The sequence below is a fragment of the Fukomys damarensis genome, unplaced genomic scaffold, assembly GCF_012274545.1.
Source record: "Fukomys damarensis isolate Sample0158 unplaced genomic scaffold, DMR_v1.0_HiC HiC_scaffold_16, whole genome shotgun sequence".
Taxonomy (NCBI): domain Eukaryota; kingdom Metazoa; phylum Chordata; class Mammalia; order Rodentia; family Bathyergidae; genus Fukomys; species Fukomys damarensis.
The window spans coordinates 38,981,926-38,991,793 of record NW_022900928.1 but is presented as its reverse complement, the minus strand read 5'-3'; the positions used below and the strand labels follow the sequence as shown (position 1 = coordinate 38,991,793).

The 9,868-nt window shown below is 40.2% G+C and overlaps 1 protein-coding gene across 1 annotated transcript in view; it reads right to left on the bottom strand.

Annotated features, from left to right (window-relative positions):
- Prss23 (serine protease 23) overlaps nt 1–381 on the bottom strand; it is a 10,814-nt gene extending 10,433 nt beyond the window's left edge. Inside the window, exon 1 of the mRNA XM_010633725.3 lies at nt 296–381. The gene's annotated coding sequence lies outside the window, so the exon portion shown is untranslated. The remainder of the gene's footprint in view (nt 1–295) is intronic.
- Between the last annotated feature and the right edge of the window lie 9,487 nt (nt 382–9,868).

The following is a 9,868-nucleotide window of genomic DNA, read 5'->3' as shown; positions in this document are numbered from 1 at the left end:
AGCCGGCGCAGGTGGGAACCCGCGCGTCTGCACTCTGTGGACTACGCGCTCCCGGGCGGGGGCGCAGCCTCCTCGGCGAGCCTAGGGCCTTAGCTTCCTGGAGTCTGCGGCTGCCAGCTCGCAAAGACAAGGTGTTCCTCAAGGGCGCTCCCCTCTACCCTGGAAGTAGGGAAGCGGGCCACACCAGGCGCACGGGAAACTAGAGCAAATGAGGAGTTGACTCAAAACCCGTGCGTTCCCATCCGCGTACGTTTTAAGCGCTTTAAAGTGGCGACCGAGCTTCTTTCCGCTTTACCTGGTGTCTCTAGTGTCTCCAAGGAGCAAAACCTGCACTCCAGTGGCCGGACCACTACTGCTTTGTCTCCGGCAGCACTCAGTTCGGTGCGGGGGGGGGGGGGTGCTGGCTGGTGAGCCCCTTGGACTGGCTTCTTTATTGGGCACCAGATGGTGGAGCCACCTCCTCACCCAGTGGGCCTGCTTTCCTGAGTCACTCCAGGGAGTCCGCAGGTCGGGGTCTTCTCTTATCAATACTGTTGACCTCACCATTTAAGGACCTAAAGCTAGAGCCCTGCTAGATTCTCCCCAATGCACTGGTGTTAACGTAGATTACTATCAGGTGCCTCCTGGTGAAACCTTGAGCTGAAGAGGATGAAGAGATTGCCACTAATTTACAAAACGACTGGTGGTTTGGAGAGGTTTAATGACTTTTTCTAAATTTTACACTGCTGTTGAATGGTAGGAAAAGATTCTTGTGAGGCCACATTTTTTTGTTGTTCTGTGAAACCATTTGACTTTCCTTTTTCCTGTCAAATCCTGTTCTCAAAAGGAAGGGCCTAACATACTATTCCACACAGAAGTGTAAATGACACCCCTAATCCTTCTGCATTTGCAATTGATTTTGAATAGAAAAAGCTTGAACACATTATTGTGTAGTGTTTCTCAAATATAAGGTAACACTGCCCACCATTTTAAGGGCAAATTTTTCTTAGATCTCCCTAGTCCTGACTTAAAATTTTAAAAAATCAATGTAAGTATAGTCATAAAACCAGATCTAAATGTATAGCTTCTGAACAATTTGAGATTAAACCAAAACATTTATAAATTAAATATAAAAATTATCTTCCAGAGCAATAACATTTAAATTTAAATTAGCACTATTTCCCTCAACTCTGCCTGAATCATGGAGTAGTGACTGCTTAAGTATGGGCCCTTTTGAGCTCTCCGTGGCTCTATCGCTCTCATGATGTGCAAGGTGCCTTGTATTAAGTCAGTTTTCTCACTGCTTCCCTCTCTTCCACCTGCTATATCTCTTCTGTTCACCCTGTCATTGGCTTTCACTTGACTTTTATCTTTCTTTTAAGGATTAACCTTGTGCTCTCTCCTTCCTTTTTCTTTTCTTTTCTCCCTCTCTCTCTCCCTCCCCCCCTCTCTCTCCTTTCTCTTTCTCTTTCTTTCTGTCTTTCCTTCCTTTTTGAGACAAGGTCTCACTACATAGTTGAAACTGACCTGGAACTCACTATGTAGCCCAGGCTGGTCTAGAACCCACAGCGATCCTACTGGGATTATGAGTGTGTGCCACCACGCCCGGCTCCCTTTCTTTTCTTTTGCATTTAAATTTTTTTTATTGAGTTTATTGGTACATTTTAGGTATACAGTACAGTTACATCCATCTTTGGAATCTTGTACATTTACATGACAGGTCTTGGTTCTCATTTTTTCCCCTTGTCCCTGCCCTCCCTTCACCCCTCCTCCCCTCCCCATTTACAAACACTTTATAGTATAAAGTGAAGTAGTAACGAGGCTAAAGAGCAGCATGCACAGGCACCGAAATCCACATGTAGTACTTCATAGGAGATTGTCATCCCTATAATTCAGAGTGTGCTTATCCTAAAAGTAAAAAAGATTAAATTATGGATCTTTGAAGAGTCAGTAGCTCCCAATTGGAGAAATACCATTAAAAGTTACGTATCTTAATAGAGAATTGGGAGAGTTGCAAGGATATTGAAAAAGCAAATTTTCATATATACTCGCTTTTGGGGTTTACTCCATCAAATATTTATGGAGCACTTACCGCATACAAATCATTGTGCTAGGCATAAAGTGAATGAGGTCATGGGTAGACAATACAGCAACACAAGAGTGTGCCAGGAGCTCCAACTATGTGAGTGCGTACTGTTTCACAATCTGCTACTTACTAACTGTGTGGTGTTTGACTTTTCTGTGCTTCAATTTCCTCTATAAAATCAGGCTAAAATCATAGAGTATTTTCAGAATTGAAGGAATGTGTTATGGTTTAAATCTAAAACAGCCCCCAAAGCTTTATGTGTTTGGGAGGCGATTGGGGTATGGGGTCCTGGGGCCTGGTTAGAAGAGCCAGGTCACTGTGGGTATGACCCAGAGGGGTTTATCTCCCTGGCTCCTCCCTTGACTTGCTCTGCTTCCTGTGTAGCACAAGGTGAGCCGCTATTTCTCTACCATGCACCTGTGCCATGCTGTCCTGCCTTGGAGTAGGCTGACTACGGAATGAGAAACATGAGTCAAAATAAACTTCTGCTCTGACTTGCAGGTGTCAGGTATTCTGTCTCAGTGATGAAAAACGTGACTTAGAATGAATATACATAAAGTGCTTAGAACTGTTCCTTAGCATGCAGTGAGCCCCTAATAAATATTAGCTGTTGTATCGATCATGCTGAAAGAATATGCCATAACTCTGCTTTGGAGCAGGAGCGTGGTCCTTCAGCACCACTTTAACCCACTTTGACATTCAGTAGTTTTTGCTTAGCAGTCGTACTATTTCAAGATAGCGCATTAGAGAACATGAAGATCATTTCCATCATTCAGAAAGAGAAACCAAGACACAAAGGGCCCAAGAGCACATCTCTTCCTCAGCTGATTTCAGGGGCTGTTACTTGATACCCAGACAGCAGTTAGCTGGAGTTCTAACTACAGATGACCCATGGGGACTTGGCTTGAGAAGTACTATCTACTTCTGCTGTTCACTGAACAGAACATTGAAAGGACAGAACAGTGACAGGACATTACCTGCGTCCTAGGTTGTCTTTATGATTGCCATATGAGCAGCAACAATAGCAGATTGGTGTAGTACTTTGGCCTTTGAAAGAAGTGTCCTGTGTAAATAGCAGATATCCTCATGCAGATCCTAGATATTTGCTTTTCTTTATGTACTTTCCCTGTCTCCCCCAACCCTAGGGAAAAAAAATCTAAACCCTCACTGCTTAAGAACTTGGTTCAATTTCATACTTATAATTCTCAAATACTTCTTATGTATGTAGTAATTCAATGGTTAAAATTGCATTCAGAGTAAGGTCCACACATTAGTTGACTATGCACTCCGCATAAGGTTTCTGGGGCTGTGAGACAGCAAGAAAATACCCCTTAACTCAAGGAATTTATGCCACAGACATAAAAAAAAATTCAAATGGGAGAAAGTGAGACTGCGATGTAGGATAGATCAGGGTCCAGACACACACACTGGGAAACATGGCTGAGAAAAATCATTAACTCCACTCTGGCAGGATCAAAGAATGAAGATCTATATTTGTAATTGCACTTAATACTTTGTAAAGATTCCTATTTTTGTTAAATGCAGATTACTTATTTTAGTGTTTGGAAATATAGGTAGTCATCACACTGAATATAAATATGTAAATATATAAAATGTAATATATAAAATAGTTATTGAGGCTGGGCATGGTGACACACACCTGTAGTCCTAGCAACAAGAGGATCATAAGTTCAAACCTGGGCAATTTAGCAACTTAGCTAATAAAAAGGGCTGAGGCTTAGCTCAGTGCAGGCTCTAAGTTTAAACCCCAGTAAAACACACACACACACACACACACACACACACACACACACGTTGTTGAGTTAAATGGTCACATTGAGATATGATACTCTAAGAAACAGACACATAGCAAGGTAAAGCTTTAATTCTGATTTTTAAAAAGTATATAGTGATCTAACAGTATCCAAAAGAAAAACAGTCTTTGGCAATAGAAATTTCCTGTATATTTTAGACACTATTCTAAAGTAAAAATGGGAAATACTTTGAAATAACTATGTGTTTCTCATTTTCTTGGTAAAATTTTAAAAGTCTCCAGAGGCCAGCACTGGGCTCTGATGTGCTCAAACTTACATACTGGTCCTTATGATGAAAAGAGAAAATAAAGATTTTTACATTAGAAAAATTTCTCTTGAAAAGCAATTTGGAAAATTCTTTTATTTTAAATTTATGTTTCTATTACCTGTAATTATTGATTCCCTCTTTTCTCTTTTACAAAGAGTAAGCTTTTATGTGGTTAAATATGGGGTTTGGATATTTGAATTCAGTGTTTTTCATGAGGTTTCTCCTTTTCCTTCTGGTAGATTTTACTTATCCTTCAAGTTCAAATATCATCTTGTCTCCGAAAGTCTCCAAACCCTTCAGTGCTGGATGTGTAAATTCATTCTTTCTTTTAGATAATTGTATGAAAATTATATATTATGCTATAATTATGTATATTTCCATGTTCAAACTCAAGTGCTCTGGAGCACCTATGAGCAGGAACTCTTTTATTTTCCTTTGTAGTCTTTAAATTGTTCCTTCATAGTTTAGCAGCAAGTGAATGATTCAATAAATACAATTATAATTGCTTTAAAATATAAGTTCTGAAACAGTTTCTCTTGCTAGTCACTAGGAGGAGAGTACACTATACATGAAATTTTACCTTTGGGATTCCAGTATATTCTAACATACCAACCCAAGCTTCTGTTTGATATCTGTTCACCATTGTTTCCTTACAGGTCGTGCGAAGGTAATAAACTCACTTTCCACTTTACTTGCTAGTTACATTTTTCCACTCATGCTGCAGTTATGCAGTGGCCTTCTAAGTGCCATTTGTCCATAAATTGTGATATTTTGCAGGACATTTTGGAGTAAGTCCTGAATTTGGCTGCTAAAGTGTGTTCTGAATTGCTTTACCAATGAGTCCCACAGGATCATATAATCCTATGGATAATACATGATTATTATTATTATTAGTAGTAGTAGTAGTAGTAGTCGTAGTAGTATTGGGGATTGAACTCAGAACCTTGTATTTTCGAGGCACCGCTTAGCTAAATCCTCAGCCCAATACATGATTCTTAAACTAAAGAGGTTGCACTTCTGAAAGATGTTAGTAGACTGTCAAAAAAGGTTAGTTAAACAGGTACATTAGCATTTCAAATGCTTGAAGAAGGCCTGAGTAAAGAAATCTGATTAAGCTCATTTATCTCATAGTTATCCTTGACTGTGTACTCACCCGACCAATAGGGTAGTAATTCATGGGACAGTGACTCCATCCATAAACTTGCTATACTTTTGGGACTGAGCTAATTGTGTTCCTATAATGTGACCTGTGCTTTTCTGCCTTGCTTTGTTCATATTTGAAACTCTACTGCATATCCACCTATCTATGTTCTAAACATTTCCTAAAGGTCTAGCACAATGTCACAGCCCCCAGAAAGTATTTTTATTGGCCTTCATTTCCTTAAAAACAATTTTTCATAGCTTTTATGATTTTATTTATTTAATTACAAGTTTACATTTCTTCTCCCCTACCACTGAATGCTGGGTTTATGTATCTGGTCTGCATTGTTTTAAGCTGGGTGTATGGATTAAGGGTTTTGCAGGAACACAATTTACCCTACATTGGTTCAAATAAAGTGTCTACTTATGGAGGTTAGGACAGGGTTAAGGGCACAAATAAGGACACAGAGGCATCCAGCAACAGTGGGGAGCCATCACCAGTCATGCATGGGGAGATAGAAGAGACAAAGTGCTGTTGCAGAGCCTGGGGAACATGAACACCATGGTGAGCAGCCCACCTGCAGTTGCTAAGCAGTTCACAGTGGGACGCAGCTGCTGAAAAAGTTGGTAGCCAAGGAGGGAGGGGGTGGAAAAGAAATAACCCAAATCCTACCCCCCATCTCCTAAGGCTTTCCAAAACTAGCTTACAAAGGAGCCACACTGTGCTGTCTATAAGGATCAGATAGAGCAGGGCAGTGAAGGATGGAGAATTGACGGGAGGGAGGCAGACAGCATCACCTGTGCACTGGGTGCACAGCCTGCTCCTCACTTGTGAACTAGTGGGGTGAACAGTGCTGTCCTCTCAAGGCCATAATAATTAAATTAAAAATGCATCAAAATATTAACCTGTTGTACAGTACCTGATTTTGAAACTTTTATCCAATCATTATTTTTATGACATTTATAACAACTCTTGAACAGCAACTAGTATAAAAGCTAATTAAGGGAGATATTATACATTGTTTACTTTGTAGACCTTACAAGTCCAGCACAAAACTCCACAAGTGACGTCAGGACTATGAATTGAATAAATGATGCTGAGTAGGCCACTGGGTGCCGTTTGAGCAGATGTAACAGTGAAACTAGTTTGGTTGTTTTGTCTGAGATCATTAGTCAGACTGACTTTAAAAAGCAGACAAGAATGAGGTAAAATTGAGATTTATGTGTAATTCTGGGCAGATTGTCCTGGCATGTCATAGACACAATCTGAAGTCTGTAGTTTCCTTTGATTCTAAGGCGCTGAGAGTTGCTCAAGTGCTAACTCTCTGTGATCACTACCCCACAGCCATCACAGGAAGTGTCAGCAATTTGTTACATATTGGAAGCAAAGTAAAGGTAGCCGGCCCAAGGGTAGAGCAGCAGGATGTGTATCTATGGAAGCCATTTGCTTCCTCCTCTTTCAGAGGAGTAACCTGTTTTATTTCAAACAGTGGAGCACCTGGTTCCGGCTGCCCTCAGTACACAGATTAGGGAAACCACAAGAATAATCACCAGTGTTCTTTTCACTTCAAAGCCCTGAAGGACACTGAGGAGGACCAGCTTTCTCCTGCCTGGTATGAGAGAGGCCCTGCTGGATTGCTGTTCTGATTCAAGGAAAGCCCTTTCCCAGGAGCAGTGGGAGTGAGCTGGGACTTACTCTGTGAAGCAGGGCAGCCCTGCAGCTCTGCCGCTGGCCTCCTAGAGAAGGAAGTGTGGAGGGTATCGGTTCAGGGGTGACTGTCAACTTGACAGTGGCAAGGAAGGTCACCTTGGAGGAAGAGTCCAGTACTCACACAAACAGCTGAAGATAAGGACTTCCTTCAAGGAGGAGTAACTTTCTTATCTGGGTTTCTGGCAGACTAAAATTAGTGAGAAGAGCACTTAGCCTTTGGATCCTGTGTGATCTGTAAGTAGTTGCTCACATCGCTGTCCCTGTCGCCTGAGAAATCAAGGCATAAAGTCAAACTGAATAAAGAGCTCTGAAGTTACCATGCCAACAAGTCGTGCTTGCCTGGAGGACCTGATCTGGGATTCTCTGAGGATTCCCACATCATACAAACATTGTGCTTCTTTAGGCTGTATGAATGGGCTCTTGCTTAAGCAACTGTATAAACACAGAATGAGGCACAATCTCCAGACAAGCAATGGGATTACTGCATCAAACAAAAGGATAACAGGTAAGAATATTTTAAGGATTATGTTGACAATAAAAACGGGTTCCTCTCAGAATGTTACATCACTTCAAATGACATGACATTTTTTTTGTTTTAATGTTACAAAAAAAATCACTTGGCTCATGTCCTGAAAAGACCTGGTTGTATTCAGTAGTCTTTCATTCTCCATAGATTGCTTTCTGAAGTTTCAGTTATTTATGGTTAACTGCAACCTGAAAATATTAAATGGCAATTCCAGAAATAAACAATGAATAAATTTAAATTGCATGCTGTTTCTGAGTAGCATGATAAAATTTTGTGCTGTGCTACTTTCTCCTGTGTAGGACACGAATCATCTCTGTCCCAGTGTAAATCCATTAGTAACTATCTCAGGGCAACTGTTGCAGTATCACAGTGCTTGTTTTCAAGTAACCTTATTTTACTTAATATCGGTCCTAAAGTGCAAGAGTAGTGTGATAGTTGATTGTGGTGTTTCAACTTGAATAAGAAATACGAAGCAGATTGGTTTAATATAGTTCTGGGAGTGTCTGCATAACTGACTTAATGAAAATGGAAGACCCACCTTGGGTGTAGGTAACACCAGTAAATAGGCTTCTATCCTGGATGGAATAAGAAGGGAAAGAAGAAGGAATTCTTATTTTGCTTCTTCAGAGGAGTTCTAATTTTCGCTGTCAGCTTTTCTGTCTGTCTCTAGGCTTTCAGTGTAGACTCTTCCAGCACAGACCTTCTCACTTCCTGATGTGGACTGGCATGGGACTCTGCAGTGAGCTCCAGGCCTTTGGCTTTTGACTAGATTCTCTGGCTCTCCAGCATGTGGACAGCCCTTTTGCATTCTTCTACGCCTGACTCTGCAGGTGGCCATTGTAAGACTACCTTGTAAATGCACACACACACACAAACATATATAAAATCTTTTCCCCCAGTGAATCCTACTGAGACAAGTAGTGTTTCTATTAACTTGAATATGCTAAAGAAGAGCTGTACAGTGCTTCATATAAATGGAAAGATAAAAGCTTAATAAGATACTTTGAGAGAGAGGCCCATATCCACATAACTTTTTTCCCCATTACATTTATTGGTACATTTAAAGCAAACAATACAGTTACATTTATCCCTGGGATCTTGTACCTTTACATGATATATCTTGGCTCTTATTTTTTTCCCATACCCCTGCCCTCCCTTCACCTCCTCCCCACTCCCTTATTTACAGACTTTGTTTCCATTTTTTCATTTTTTCTTTTCCCTTATTTCTTTTCCCCTCTCCTTCCCACTTCTCCTTTAGCCATTTTCTTCCTATTTCATGCTCCCAATTATACCATTTGAACCTTATTTACACTTCTAGTTTTTCACACCAGAGAAACTATTCAGTATTTACACAAGTGTGGCCTATTTATTTCACTTAAGAATATAGCCTCAATGTGCATCCATTTAGCTATAAATGTTTCTAGTTTCTCATTCTTTATGCCTGGGAAGTACTTCATTTTATAGAAAAACCACATCTTTATCCACTCTCCAACTGATGGACATTTAGGTTGTTTCCAAGTTTTAGCTATTATAAATTGTGCCACTATAAACATGGGTGCACATATATCACAGTGGTGTGATTCTTTTCATTCTTTTGGAAAGATACCCAGAAAAGGGATAGCAGGGTCAAATGGAACATCTAATGCTAGTTCTTTGAGGTACCTCTATGATTTCCACAGTGGTTACGCCGCTCTGCACTCCCAACAGTAGAGAAGGGTTCTTGTCTTCCCACAGCCCCACCAGCATTTGTTATTGGTTGATTTCTTCATAGCAGCCATTCTTTCAGGGGTAAGGTGGAATCATCTGCATCTCTTGAATGACCAGTGATATTGAACATTTTTTCATATATTTATTTGCTACTTTTACTTTTGTGTCTGAGAAATGTTTGTTCATTTCAGATGCCCATTTTTAAATTGGATTTTTGTATTTGGGGGTGTCTGCCTTTTTTTTAAGTTCTCCATATATTCTAGATAGTAGTCCTTTGTCAGAAGAGTAGCTGGTAAACTATGTTTAACCACATAGTAGGTTGTCTGTTATCTCTTTTGCACTGCAAAATCACTTTAATGTAATGAGATCCCAGTTGTTTATTCTTTGTGCAAGTTCTCATGCTGCTGAGGATTTGTTCATAAAGTCTTCAACCATCCCAATGTCTTCCAGAGTTCTACTTAATTTACTTTCCAGTAAATTTAGTGTTTCTGTTTTGATATTTAGATCTTTAATCCACTTGGATTTTAGTTTAGTGTATGGTGAAAGATAGGGATCTAGTTTTAATCTTTGGCAAGTTGAAAGCCAGTTTTTCCAACACCATTTATTCAAGAGCCTATCTTTCCTCCAGTGAGGATAG